This window comes from Symphalangus syndactylus, chromosome 8, assembly GCF_028878055.3.
Source record: "Symphalangus syndactylus isolate Jambi chromosome 8, NHGRI_mSymSyn1-v2.1_pri, whole genome shotgun sequence".
Classification (NCBI taxonomy): domain Eukaryota; kingdom Metazoa; phylum Chordata; class Mammalia; order Primates; family Hylobatidae; genus Symphalangus; species Symphalangus syndactylus.
The window spans coordinates 60,294,155-60,310,000 of NC_072430.2; the positions used below are offsets into that span (position 1 = coordinate 60,294,155).

The following is a 15,846-nucleotide window of genomic DNA, read 5'->3' on the forward strand; positions in this document are numbered from 1 at the left end:
CTGCTCTTTCCTCCCAACATATATTTAACCCATTCTTTTTAACCGAAGATCAAATCTTTAGTACCATCACCAAGCCTACTCCGTTCTTTCTGATAAAGGGAAGCAGATAGATTTATGCCAGGCCAGCAAAAGCCTGTTCGTGAAACTTGTTTCTGTTCTTAGTTCCATTTGACTTCCTTTGTACTATTGCTCAAGACACTTAACTTCTTATGCCATCATAATGTCCCCTTCTGTAAAATAGAGACAATAATATATGCCGTGCCACCCCCAACACTCCCCAGGGTGAGGGTTAATGAGATAATGGCTGTAAAACACCTTAAGCTCTTCCAAGGAAGGTGCCATAATGTGGAAAAAAGTAAAGGGTTATTATGTAACTAATCACATTCAAAATACAGGTTGCAAATGGACCTGTGGAGTTTTGAAACAAAGCCTCAGGGAGACAGGCTAATGCTTCACTTGCCCTGCAGGACCAGGCAGCATTTCTGGAACTTTCTCTTACATAAGTTAACTTTAGAAAATACATTTTAATTTGCTTTTTAAAGGGGGTGGTGATTTATGCCTGCAAAACAAAGATGAACTCACACAACTACAATGCAGTTCCCTGCTGTTTGAGGAGACACTGCCTTTGTTTTTTTTTTGTTGTTTTTGTTTTTGTTTTTGTTTTCCAGTGGAAAATAACTTTTATTGAGACCCTACCAGCTGCAAAATCTGTTCCTGGCATTAAGCTCCTTCTTCCTTCGCAATTTGGTCTTTCTTGAGTGGTCCCATGAATGCTTTCTTCTCCTCCATGGTCTGGAAGCGGCCATGGCCAAACTTGGAGGTGGTGTCAGTGAACTTAAGGTCAGTCTTCTCCAGAGCCCGCGGTTTGGTCTGCACCAGCAAGGACTTGCGGGGAGGGTGAGCACTCGCTTCTTGGTTCCTAGCACACAGCCCTTCAGCATGACAAAGTCATTGGTCACTTCACCATAGTGGCCAAAGCCACGAGAGGGTTGATGCTCTTGTCAGACAGGTCATAGTCAGTGGAGGCATTGTTCTTGATCAGTTTGTCATCCTTGATAAGGTAGCCCTGGCCAATCTTATAGATCTTCTTATTGATCTCAGTGTGGTGACGGTAGCCTTTCTGCCAAGCGCCTGCCACAGAGAAGGCTACACGGACAAGATGCCATGCCCTAATACAGGACACCTTGGGCAGGCCTTGCTGGGTCTGGCGGGGCAGCTTCTTGGTGTGCCAACGACTGGTGACCCCTTTGTAGCCTTTGCCCTTTGTCATTCTGATGACGTCAATCATCTTGTCCTGCCCAAACACATGGTTCACAGGTAACTGCTGCTCAAACCTCTCGCGGGCCCAGTCCAGCTTCTCAGCCATGGTGTCTCCATTCACCTGGATCTCCAGCAGGTGGGCCTTCTTCTGGCGCAGAGGAAGCAGGCACATCTGGGTGTGAGCAATGATGTGGATGACTTGGCAGTACTTCTTCATGTTGCTGAAGTCCTTCTCCAGTTGCTTCTTGCCATTCTCATCCTGCCATTTCTTGCAGTACTTGGTAAAGGCCTTCTTCTTAGATTTATGCCAGTTCTTATAGAAGCACCTCTTGCACTTATCACTGATGTGCTCAGCGAAGACGGTCTTGAAGGTCTGGAGGCCTTGAGGGGTTTCCACATAGCCCACAATGCCCACAACCATCATGGGTGGTGTCTCTACAATGGTCACAGCCTCTATCACCTCCTTCTTATTCACCTTGGATCCTGGCCTGTTGACTTCCTGCATGATGTGGGTCATGCCAGCCTTGTATCCCAGGAAGCCTGTGAGGCAGACCGGCTTGGAAGGGTCATCCTTAGGGAGGCTCCTCACCTTCCCACAATGCCTGCTGCTGCGCTTCTGGGGCAGGAAGCTGAGGGACCCATGTCTGGGAGCGGAGAACTTTCTGTGAGACATCATGCCATCAAATCCTGCCGGTAGAGCGAGATACTGCCTTTGAATTTACATACAAGCCAAAAGAAAGTAAACTGTAGCTTGGCAGAGCCCATCTCTCCAGCTTAGAATACCTTCTAGCCTGGAAGCTCTGTGAGGGCAGGAACTGATTTCTTGTTCACAATTATATTGCCATCACTGCAGATAATGTCTGGAATGTAGTAGAGTAGAGCTCAACAAATATTTTATGTTCTCTGTATCACATGAATGAGTCTGGCTTTATTGCATGAATGAACCCATGGAAGGAGAGAAGGAGCTAAAATTTGGGCACTGGTAGGTCCAACACTCTCTTATTTGAAGAAGGTGCTCGGGGGTTATATCATTCACCGGGCTGGCTGTGTAACAGTCACATTTTATGGGCACTGCCACTGGCTGCTCAAGCCCACAGGGCTAGGAGGGTACAGGACCAAAGGTCATTTTAATCCCACATTCTAATGGAATGTGCAACTTTGGATGTGCCAGGTATAAGTAGGAAACATGCAAGGAACTTGAGCATAGAGGATATTATTGATCCTCCAATATTTTTGTACAAATTTTGGTCCTAGATGCTACCAAAGAAATCTGATTACCCTAAATACATGTGGAGTTAGGGTAGCCCATGGGAGGAAAGGAATAGGATTCGGTCTTACCTTTTTCTCCCCATCAGAGGTTCAAAGGTAGTATGATAGATCTGATAAACCAAGTGGCTATGACTGAGGCCACGTTGCAAGAACAGAGGTGCACCTAAGAGGAAGCTCACCACGTGAGAGGAGTTAGCGGGGGCTGAGGACCACTCTCAACCCCAGGGCTTGGGTCATTAGAGTCAAGCTGATTCCAGACACAGTGCGCAGTGGGTACTAGTGTGCCCAAATCACACTAACGTAGCACTGGTCATACAGTTTTAAAAATAAATCCGGATGCTTATAATGCAGAACAACAAACGTGCTAAACAGTGATATGGCATCTAAGAAGCCTTAATGCAGAGAAATGTTCTAGTCCTTTCAGGCTGCTCTAACAAAATACCAGAAACTGGGTGGCTTATAAACAACAGAAAGGTATTCCTCACAGTTCTGGAGGTGGGAAGTCCAAGATCCAGGCACCTGCTGATTTGATGTCTGATGAGGGTCTGCTGTTTGGTTCACAGACGGCTGTCTTTTTGCTGTGTCCCCACTTGGCCAAAGGCACAGAGAGCTTTCTGTGTCTCTTTTATAAGGGCATTAATCCCATGCATGAGTGCTCCCCCCTCATGACCTAATCACTTCCCTAAGGCCCCATCTCCAAATGCCATCACCCTGGAGATTAGGTTTCAAAATACGAATTTGGGGAGGGCACAAACATTCAGTCTACAGTAGGAAACAAGGAGAAAAGGAACATCTTCCCATTCAAGGGATGAAACTGCTTGGCCTCAATGATTCAGTGGAGCCCTCTGTGGGAGCCAGCAGGTGTGGAGAGAGTAAGACTGGAGGCCACCAGGCCAGGCACAGTGGTTCATGCCTGTAATCCCAGCACATTGGGAGGCCGAGGTGGGTGGATCACCTGAGGTTGGGAGTTGGAGACCAGCCTGACCAACATGGAGAAACCCCATCTCTACTAAAAACACAAAATTAGCCAGGCATGGTGGTAAGCACCTGTAATCCCAGCTACTTGGGAGGATGAGGCAGGAGAATTGCTTGAACCCAGCAGGCAGAGGTTGTGGTGAGCCAAGATCATGCCATTGTACTCCAGCCTGGGCAACAAGAGCAAAGCTCTGTCAAAAGATAAAAATAAAAAAGAGTAGAGGCCACCAAGGATCTACAGGATAATGCCACCATAATTATATATGTGGCAAGAAAACCCAAAGGAAGGGACAGAGGGAAGGAGGAAGGAAAGAAGAAAAGAAGGAAGATAGATAGATCTGGCTTCAAAAAACTGAAATAAATGCCAAAGACAAGGCTATCATTCAAAAGTGACAGCCTGGTTCACCCCGTAGTGGGGAGCAAAGTGCAAGTGCAGATTAAAAGCAGAAATGGATGTTTCCTTAATGTGGCAAAAAGGCCTTGACCTGTAATACCAGACTGTCAACAAAAATCCTCAGAATATATGTGTGTAAGACAGGGTGAGAGAGAAGGTTTTCCAACTTCAGCTATTCAGGTGCTGTGCCTTCTCATCACTCCCTAGAGGCAGTTGGGAAAGAAGGAACAAAAAGCACCAAAGTACATATATCACAATGCCCAAGTTAATTTTACAAGAGAAAAGTCTAATAAAGCCCAAGTAAATAAGAAAAACAAAAAGCATCTACCCAGGAAATTTAGGGGCAGATCACAGGCCAGAATATAAAACATTCCTGGTTTAAAAAGAGAAAAAAAGTTATCTGACCTATGCAATGATTACTATTTAGGAAGGAAGGACAGAAGGAAGGAAGGAAGCAAGGAAGGAAGGAAGGAAGGAAGGAAGGAAGGAAGGAAGGAAGGAAGGAAGGAAGGAAGGATTGAAGGCAGGCAGGCAGGCGAAATACGTATAAAGAAGAGGCAGATTCAAAAGAGAATGAGAATCAGTAGAAAATTTGATAAAACAAATGGCTGACACTTTAATATAATTAAAGAGAACACAGGCTCTGTGAAAGATGATATCAAACATAAAAAGACAAGAAAATAATGAAATCTAAAGGAAGCAGGCAGAGGTAAAGGAGAAAATAATTTCATTGCAGAAATAATAAATGATTTAGGCTGCGAATGATGGCTCACACCTGAAATCGCAACACTTCAGGAGGCCTAAGTGGGGGAGGATTGCTTGAGCCCAGGAGTTTGAGGCTAGCCTGGGCAAATAGTGGGACCTGGTCTCTACGAAAAATCTTAAAACAAAAATTAACCTGGTATGGTGGTGGATGCCTGTAGTCCCAGCTACACGGGAGGCTTAGGTGGGAGGATCACTTGAGCCCAGGAGGTTAAGGCTGCAGTGAGCCATAATCCTGTCGCTGCACCCCAACCTAGGTGACACAGTAAGACCCTGTCTCAAAAAATATATAATAATAAAAATAAATGATTTAGAAACATCAAGTAAAATTGCAGAAAACTGAGTTTGTGATTTTGCTGATAGATGAGAAAATCACACAGAATGAAGAGGAAAGGGGAAAAATTGAAAAGAAGTTACAAAGAAGTTAGTGGGTATGGAAGGTAGCCAAGCTAGTTACAAAATATAGATAATTGCTCTTCCTAAAGTCGAGGAAAAAAAATATCCGGATATAGTAGAGAGTTTCTGATATCAGAGAAGAGCGGAATTTTCAGATTAAATTAATTAATATATCATAATTAATCCAAGGCATTTTTCCCGCTGAAATTACTAAACTTCAAGGATAGAAAAATAATTCTCCTAACACCCAGACAGATGAAACAAATCAAAGAAGGGAAATACCAGGCTGGCTTCGGACCACTTCATAGCAACAGTTGAGGCCACAGGACTGGGGAGCAATGACTGACGAATTTTGAGTGGAAAATCATGCAGCCCAGAGAAGTTGTTGTCCAACACGTAAAGATAACAACAAAATTCTCAAATACATAAAGACTCAAGAGACATACTACCTATAACTTCTTCCTTAAAAAGTTATTTGATGATATAATCTACCCAATTAAAAAATAATTCAAAATTAACTTGGAGATGGAAAGGCTTTGTCCTAAGGACTCCTTATGTGTCCTAAATAAATGTAAACACACTGAATGAAGTCTAAATAGTGATGCTTATTACACCTAGGTAATTATCAAATATAGTCAATCTTTAAAACCTTCAAATCAAAGCTAAATAATATTCTAGAAATAATAATAGATTCGGTGTCCTATAGCTATTAACAAAAACAGAAGGCTAAAGAGAAAGAGAATCTAAAAATATATAAAGTGGCTGGGCGCAATGGCTCACACCTGTAATCCAAGCACTTTGGGAAGCCAAAGCAGGAGGATCGCCAGGAGTTCGAGACCAGTGTGAGGAACAAAGCAAGGCCCTGTCTTAACAAAAAATTTAAAAATTAGCTGGGCATGGTGGCATCTGCCTGTAGTCCCAGCTACTCGGGAGTCGGAGGTGGGAGGATCGCCTGAGCTCAGGAGTTCCAGGCTGCAATGAGCTGTGAATGCATCACTGCACGCCTGCCTGGGAGACAGAGTGAGACCCTGCCTCTAAAAAGAAAAAGAAAAAAAAAAAAAAGATGTAAACTGAGCAAATTTTCTCATCTTCAACAAAGGACTAATAGAAATTTTAATTTTTTACATTGATAATTGAGAAATATAGACATACATATATTATTACAAGTTGTAAAATTCACTGCTAATAGAATAAAAAACAATGTCTACATTCAATAATATAATGCTGGCAGGGCTGGTTGGAGGAGGGCTAAAGGGGTGGAAACACTGATTACTTACAGTAGGAGATCTTTTATACAGAATTCCAAGGACTAACCTGTTCAGATTAATGAGAGTATACATATGTACCTTCCAAAAGAGCTGGGTAATCAAAGAACAAATTTCAGTATATAAATGTAGTGTGTAATAAAGGAAATAAGTCAAGTTAAGAAATAGTCTTTAAAAATGTATATACTTTGAATATCTCATTTTATTATAAATAATATATCATGCCAAAGAATTGAATATTAAATTGCTTGTCATAATTTTGCATCAGTTTAAAACATCGGGCTTACCTATAAAAGCTAGCATTGTGCACTATAAACATAATGTGTTTTACTTAATTCCTTTGTGAAATGCACCCACATTTCCTTAAAAATGTAGGGAAGGAGATAGGAATATAATGCAAGCATATAAATATATAAAAGTTACATTCACCAAGAAATTCTGGTTGATCTTCATATAGTGGCAAAAATCACTCATTATCAGGATATGTTGTAACAACTTTTGCAAACCAGAAGAGAACGGATGAAGTAACAAGCTCTCTTGGAAAGAGGTATCTGCTTGCCCTTGCTAGTCATTTTTTTTTCTCAAATTTCTTTCTCAGAATGTACCTACAGAGCATTTTCTGCTTAGTAACAAATCACCATTTTTAAATAAAATGTATGAAATTTTTTACCACATGGAACAACTAGAAACTATTTCTCATTCATCATAACCTTTCTACCTTGCCTACATTGTTTGAGTTGCACCACCATAAGAGTTGGACTGGTAGAATAGTTTTGATTTTTAAATGTTTAGACTTCTAAATAAACAATCTCTACTCTTACAAAGACAGTAGTAAAAAAGAATGTGGAAAGAAAGTATTAAACTCATAAAATATGTAATACAAAGACTGACATAAGGTCAAACATATGCTATAACAATAAATGTAAATGAGATGAACACCCAAATAAACTTAAAAGAAAGCAAACCCCAACTTTATGTAAAATATTAAACAATTCTTATCATCTAGGCTAACATCGAAATCTGAGTAAAATGGACCATTTCCTAAGTCAATATAAGTCTACAAAACTAGATTTCTTTTTATATTTTGAAATGGAGTCTTGCACTGCTACCCAGGCTGGAGTGCAATGGCGCAATCTTGGCTCACTGCAACCTCTGCCTCCCTGTTCAAGCGATTCTCCTTGCCTCAGCCTCCCATGTAGCTGGGATTACAGGTGCCTGCCACCACACCAGGCTAATTTTGTTGTATTTTTAGTAAAGATGGGGTTTCACCATGTTGGCCAGGCTGGTCTCGAACTCCTGACCTTGTGATCCACCCACCTCGGCCCCCAAAGTGCTGGGATTACAGGCGTGAGCCACCGCGCCCGGCTCTCTTTTTTTTTTTTAAACTGATAGAAAACCTATCTAGCCACCACAAACTGGTCAAGGAAGTATTACTCAAAGGCCAGGACCAAATGGCTTTCCATGGACTGAAATAATTAAATCATTTAATTATATCAGAGTTGAAGAAAATAATTCTTCTTACAAAGGCAGTACAACAGTGATGCCAGAGGTTTGCCACAATGGCACAGAAACAAACAAACAAAAGCTACAGGCTAATCTGACTAATGAATAAGATTACAAAATACCAAATGGCGGTAATTCCAGACTTCTGAGGAGTTTCATAATATAAATAATAATATAAAATTTGTTAAGAGATTTTACCATATAAATAGATCAGAGAATTTGAACCCCAGGATGCTTTCAATATTTGCAAACAAAAATAAAAAATCTTAACTTTTTAAAAGGTATAACTATAGTGGTAATAGAATAAAACTTTTTAAGCCATATTTTAAAAACATATATTTATCTGTGTATCACAAACTAACAGCCAGTACAGCACTTAATGGTGAAAAACTAGAAGTAGTCTCATTAAAGTCAGGAACAAGACAAGAGTACTTGTTATCACCACAGTTATTTAATGATTGTTCTGGAAGTGCTCACCAATGTAATTAGATGAGAGAATGAGATAAGAAGCATAAATATTGGGTAGGAAGAGGCAGAAGTGTCATTATTTGTAGATTATAAAGATTATAGTTTTTAAAAACCCAAGTGAATCAACTGAAAAACTATTAGAAATTTAAGAGAATTCAAAAAAAAATTAGAAATTTAAGAGAATTTAGTAGATTATCTGGTTAAAATATGAACACAAGTAATAACTTTCTCATTTGCCTATAAAAACTAGTTACAAAATTTAAACTTATGAAGTAGTTTCCTATTCACACACAAAAAAATAAAAACCAGAAATGTGTCTGCTTTATATTAAGGAAGTTATAAAACCCTACAGCAAGCACATCATCCCCTTTAGGGGGCACAGTGGTTCATACCTGTAATCCCAGCTACTTGAGAGGCTGCGGTGGGAGGACCGCTTGAGCCCAGTCCAGGAGTTTGAGACCAGCCTGGGCAACATAGAAAGGTCCCATCCCAAAAACAAACAAACAAATAAAACATACAGAGGACACTGATAAGTGTGAAAAGAAAAACTTAAAATGTCATTACAGACTAAACTATAGGCCAGGCACAGTGGCTCATGCCTATAACCCTAGCACTTTGGGAGGCTGAGGCAGACAGATCACTTGAGGTCAGGAGTTCAAGATCAGTCTGGCCAACATGGCAAAACCCCATCTTTACTAAAAATACAAAAATTAGCCGGGCATGGTGATAGGCACCTGTAATCCCAGCTACTTGGAAGGCTGAGGTGGGACAATTGCTTGAATCTGGGAGGCAGAGGTTGCACTGAGCAGAGATCATGCCACTGCACTCCAGCCTGGGCTACAGGAGAACCTGTCTCAAAAAAAAAAAAAAAAAGAAAAGAAAAGAAAGAAAAACAGCAAAACTCACTAAACTATAAATATAATACAAAAACAAATTCCTGGCTGGGCACGGTAGCTCACACTTGTAATACTTGTAATCCCAGCACTTTGGCAGGCGCAAGGCAGGCCCAGGAGTTCAAGACCAGCTTGGGTAACACAGTGAGGCCACCGTCTTGAAAAATAAATGAATAAAACAAAAACAAATTTCTAATAGGCCTTTTTTGAGAAACGTGACAAAAATGATTCTAAAGTTTATTTGTAGAATTAGCATGTGAGACTAACTGAAGCAGAGTTGAGAAATAAGAATATTAGAAAATTAATTTTATTAAAAATATGTATCTTATAAATTTATAATATATAAATTGAATCTGAATTGGTAATTTTAATGAATTTTTAATTAGGAATTAAAAGTGTGATTATGGTCCAGCAATAGATCAAAGTAACAGAGCCCAAAATCCAGAAATAAATCCAAATTTACAAGGAAACTCACTATATGAGAAGGATGATCTCTCCCTGAATGGCAGAAAGATGAATCATTTTATAATTATATTGAGGCATCTGGCTCAGGCTAAATACATAGGGGTCATCGTGATAGTTCCCTTTTCCTCCCTAAAAGTCCCTCCATCTATCTGCAAATCCTACTGACTCTGCCTTCAAAACACACTCTGAATCTGATCGCTTCTTGCCACCTGCACAGCAATCAGCTTCTTCACCACCTACCCGGATTTCTGCAGCTTCCTAATCAATGTCCTGGTTTTTCTCTTCCAACAATCTTCTCCACACTACAGTCAGGCTGGTCTTTCAAAAATGTAAATCAACTCATGCCACTCCCCTTCTCAAGGCCTCCCAATAGCATCCCATCTCACTAAAGAAAAACATCCCACCTCCTTACACGTGCATAGACCCTCCCAGCATTCGTGGCTCCTGCCTGGGTCTCTGACCTCATCACTTCCCTCTCTCTCCGCTCTAGACACACCAGCCTTCTAGAAGCTCTTTCTCGCCTCAGATCCTTGGAATTTCTTTTCTCTCTGCCAGAGTGCTTCTCTTAGATCTTCAGATGGCTCACCCTTCACATACTTCATGTTTTCCTGTGAAAATGTCTACTCTGCAGAGGCCACGCCTTGCCATCCTATCTAACGTACTACCTTCCTGTCACCCTCTGCTTCATCTTCATTGCTCTATCACTCCCCAGATTGTTCCTTCAGATAGCCTTGTTTATCATCTCTCTCTCCCACTAGATTGTAAGCTCTATGAGGACAGAAACTCCATCTGTTTTGTTCACCAGTATAACCCCAGTGCATAGCACAGTGCCTTGGGACATGGTAGGTGCTTAATTAATTGTTGAACAATGAATTGCAGTGGGTATAGAGAAAAGGGGGTGCAATCTGTAGTTATTGAGGAAGTAGAATTAATAGGACTTTGTGACTTATTCAGTGGAGGAATGAAGGTAGCCTGAGGGAAGGACCTAAGAATAATTCTAAGTTTCTGGACCCGGTAACTAAAGAAATATTGCATCATTCTTAGGTTGGGAAATTGAGGGTGATGTTATTCATACTATTTTGCCCATTTATTAATTAGAGAAGTGGCTAATTTTTACCAGTTTGAGGAAGAATATGATGGGCAAAGCATAGTTTCAGAAAAACTTTTGGCCGGGTGCAGTGGCTCACACCTGTAATCCCAGCACTTTGGGAGGCCAAAGAGGAGGATCACGAGGTCAGGAGTTCGAGACCAGCCTGACCAATATGGTGAAACCCCATCTCTACTAAAAATACAAAAATTAGGCCAGGTGTGGTGGCTCACGCCTGTAATTGCAACATTTTGGGGGGCCGAGGTGGGTGGATCACAAGGTCAGGAGTTCAAGACCAGCCTGGCCTACGTGGTGAAACCCCACCTCTACTAAAAATACAAAAATTAGCCGGGCATGGTGGTGCGTGCCTGTAATCCCAGCTGCTTGGGAGGCTGAGGCAGGAGAATCACTTGAACCTAGGAGGCGGAGGTTGCAGTGAACCAAGACTGCGCCACTGCACTCCAGCCTGGCAGCAGAGCGAGACTCCATCTCAAAAAAAAAAAAAAAAAAAAATGAGCTGGGCCTGATGGCACTCACCTGTAGTCCCAGATACTCGGGAGGCTGAGACAGGAGAATTGCTTGAACCCAGGAGGCGGGGGTTGCAGTGAGCCGAGATCGAGCCATTGCACTCCAGCCTCTGCGACAGAGTGAAACTCCATCTTACAAAAAAAAAGAAAAAAAAAAAAAGAAAAACTTTTTATACTTTCTGTGCAATTTTTCTGTAAACCTAAAACTCCTGTAAAAGACAAAGTGTAATAAAATTTTTAAGAATGGGGCTGTAGGCCGGGCGCAGTGGCTCACGCTTGTAATCCCAGCACTTTGGGAGGCCGAGGCGGGCGGATCACGAGGTCAGGAGATCGAGACCACGGTGAAACCCCGTCTCTACTAAAAATACAAAAAATTAGCCGGGAGTAGTGGCGGGCGCCTGTAGTCCCAGCTACTCGGAGAGGCTGAGGCAGGAGAATGGCGTGAACCTGGGAGGCGGAGCTTGCAGTGAGCCGAGATCGCGCCACTGCACTCCAGCCTGGGCGACAGAGCCAGACTCCGTCTCAAAAAAAAAAAAAAAAAAAGAATGGGGCTGTAACATTTACCTCCCAGTGTTGCTAAGGAAATTAAATAAAATGACACTCAAGAACATACCTGGAACCTAGGCACTGTTCTTTAGTTTTCCATCAGTCAAATGCCAGTGGCTTGGGCTGTCCCTTCCTTTTCCTCCCAAATCTCTTAATGGGGTTCATTTTCCTACTAGTGCTCACACCTAAAACTGTTCACATTCAATATCTGATCATCGTGATCAGTTTCCCCATAAATCCAGCTGGTTTTCAAATGCACACGCCTTAGTTGTTGTTTTTTCCCATTACATCACTCTTTTTTTTTAGTTTTTTTTTTAGAGACAAGGTCTCTCTCTGTCACCAAGGCTGGAGTGCAGTGGCACAATCATAGCTCACTTACCCTTGAATTCTGGGGCTCAAGCAGTCCTCCTACTTCAGCCTCCCAAGTAGTTAGGACTACAAGTATGCACCATCATACCTGTCTAATTTTAAAGAAATTTTAGAAGAGATGGGGGTCTTGCGATGTTGCCCAGGCTGGTCTGGAACTTCTGGCCTCAGCTGATCCTCATGCCTTAGCCTCCCAAAGTGCTGGGATTACACACGTGAGCCACCGTGCTGGGCTTCCTTTTCTTTTTCTATCCATGATCATCTCAAGTTATGTGTCCTTGAGGCAGTTGGGGTGCGGGGGGTAGGAAGTGTGGGTCAGATTGTCTGCATTGATATCCCAGTGCTGCCATCTTGCACGGTGAGACTGTGAACCAAGTGATAAATCTTTCTCTGCCTCAGTTTCTTTATCTATTCATTGGGAGTGATAAAAAATAATGTCTCCACGTGTTTTTTGACAATTAAATGAGATGACACATGTAAAGCACTTAGAACGGGAGCAAGCACATAGTAAAAAATTAACATTATTTCCCTAAATAAGTATTTAAATGTTGAAGCTTTCTTCTTTATTTCTGCAGCTTCCTAATTGATGTCCTGGTTTTTCTCCTCCAATAGTCTTCATACTTCTCCAGGTTGGTCTTTCAAAAATGTAAATCATCCAGTGCCATTTGCCTTCTCAAGGCCTCTCGATAGCATCCCATCACACTGAAGAAAAACGTCACACCTCTTTATAAGTGCATAGACCCTCCTCACATGCCTGGCCCTTGCCTAGCTTTGCCGACAGCTACATCTATGCTGTTGGGAAAGAGATGTATTCTTCCATCCACATCCTGGGTAAGCATTGTAATTTTTTCAAGCAGACAGCAAAGATGTTGAGTGTGAGTTTTTCTGCTGGCATCAGTCAGGTGCATGTTAGATTTGCCCAATGACTAGATCCGCTCTTCGGATAAGATCATTGCCATCACTTAGCCAGGTCTGCATTTTTGGCATTTTATTAAGTAACGCAACAGCCTTCTACATATTGAAAACGTCTTGTATCTGTTGTCTCTTTTTCAGGAAAGAAATGGAGAGTGGGATTGCTTTCTTATGGAGAGTGGGATTGCTTTCCTCTGTTCCTCTCTCACCTCCATACCTTGTCCACAGCCCCCTGAGCTCCCTGGAGTCCAATAGAACTGCCATCCTCAAAAAGTGAGCTACATGAGAAAATACATCCTCATTATATCTACATTCAGCACGTCTAGATCAGCAGCTTCATCTGGGACTTAGACCTACAACATTGGTGATGCAGACAGCCAGATATTTAGTCACATCAAAGCAATTTGCTAATTGCAGATGCCTCCTCTCTGTTTAATGTTTCATGTGTAAGATTAGGTGGTTGATTTAACTGGTTCATAGTGCCTGTTTTATCTCATTAGCTATCTCTAAAGGAAATCAAATCATATTAAATATAGACAGAGGACATTAATTATCTGGAAAACATAATAGTATAACCTGTATATGAGTATGAGAGGAATGATTCAAGTCACTGTTAATTTCCTAGCATTTTAAGTATATGAGAAGTTGTATATACATACACGTTAATCTGCAAGAGTATTCCATATATGAGTTATGCATCTGTGCATGTTAATTACAATATTTGCACTCAACATACAATTATCAATTAAACTACATACATATATTATTTTAGCATAGATGAATAGATAATCATTTATAAGTTAAACTAGGAGTTCCAAAGCTCCAGGTTATTCTCATGATGTTTTCCATCTCTTTTATCCTTTGCACATTTTCAACCATAATTCTAGCAAAACATGCAGATAGCTTTAGCACTGCTCCAACTATCTTTTGCTCTATGTTCCTGGCCCAAGCTTTATTTCCATGGACTCTCTCTGACCTTTTATTAAGACCTGGCATACGTATGCAATTGAAACATTTTTACCTGAGATCACCGCAGCGTGATCATATTTGAGAGAAAAAAATAGTCATAAAATTTTCAGAGAAAAAAGAATGCCACAAAATATGTAATATAAAAATCCCCTGTGATATTAGTATCCCCCCAAAAAGTGTTCAGCATAGTGAACCAGGTTCTTGCCTAGGTTTAGCCTCTAATAAGACCTAATGCTTGTGTTATTTATACTGCCACCCCACCAGCGTATAGATTCCACGATAGCCAATAAGGACTCCTTAGGGGATGTTTATCATGTCACTGAGCTCCGAATTCACAGAGTTTTACCAAGCACATCAGCCACTGAGGATTATCAAGGAAGGAATTCTTCGTTTAAATGCTCCCCACTATTTTACATGATAGATTATAGCAATCTTTATATCATATTAATTTTGGAGTTTTTAAATCTCTAAAAATACATGAAGACAAATACAAACGAGAGCGCTATGAGACACTGTTCTCCCTCTATCTGTGTCTCCACTCCTACTACTAAAGCAGTGAGTTATTTCTACAACTCTCAGAATCTGATGGCTTGCATGCAGATTCAAAAGAATCACTTGTGTTTCTCGGTCTTTATCTTAGCAATGGGCTCAGAACTACATGGGCATTAGCACTGCCCTAGTCCAATTGGACAGATCTTTTCTACTCTGATTCGTGTTCTTGCCACAAGGATTAAGAAGCATTGCACAGATATTGATATTTTAAATCAGTTTCTTAATAAGAGAAACTAGTATAAGAGAAATGAGTATAAGTATGCTCTCAGTGCTTATATCTTACAATACATTTTTGTCATGCAACTAACATAGTTCACTTGTAGAGATCAACGTACCTCAGAAACCACTCTTTGATGAGGCCAGGTGCAGATCCCTCCAAATGTAAAGCAGTATAATGTAATGATGCTCCAATCCACTTAATTACAGAACTTATTAAAGTAAAAAATTATAATAGCCACTGAACACTTCTTTCAATCAGAAAAGATCTACTCCCCAGAGTACAAAGGTAATGGCTATACTATAAAGTTGTCATTTCAATGGAGTTTTACTTTCCACCCAAGGGACAGGGCATTCATCATGAACATCCTCCATGCCAAGCAATCACAGCATCACTGATCACCTTTTGCTCGGGCCCCATATACTGTAACTATTCCAGTTGTGCCATACCTGGCAGAGCAGATTCTGCAGATCCTAACCTCTTGTTGAGAGTAAAATAATTTCTTAAACGCACGATAGCTACATAACTCTCTCAGCCATTTTCTGCACCACGATTTTTCTCATTTTGCTTCCTTTGTGTTCCATTCAAGGTTTTCCTGCGCTGAGACAATCTTTTACATTTTTTTCTTCTTCTGCCTGCATCAAAGTTAGGACTTTGTTAGGGATGCTTTGCTATCGGCATCTGTTACCTCTTTTTCTTAGGGGCTGAGGAGGAGGCTGCTGTGTGGCTGAAAAAGACTCTCATTCAGTTTGGAATTGCCTCCCTTTGCTTTCCTGTCACACTGTCAAGCTCAATCAGAACGCAATGAAAGTGATACAGAGGCGAGGCTTTGCTGGCGAGACTTAGAACAAAGACAGCTCCATAGCCTAGTACAGATTTCACATCCAATTTAACTCTTTGGAAAAGGATTTCAGGAAATACATAGTCAAGAGTTGAAAAAATGGAGTTGGGTCTACTATAAAGGCTAAAAGTATTATCCTGGCTTAGATAAGCTACAAAGATAGGTTGATACTATTTTCT

The 15,846-nt window shown here is 41.0% G+C and overlaps 1 pseudogene; it reads right to left on the minus strand.

Moving 5' to 3' along the window:
• Nucleotides 1-624: 624 nt before the first annotated feature.
• On the minus strand, nt 625-1,933 carry LOC129487188 (large ribosomal subunit protein uL3-like; annotated as a pseudogene).
• Nucleotides 1,934-15,846: the final 13,913 nt, after the last annotated feature.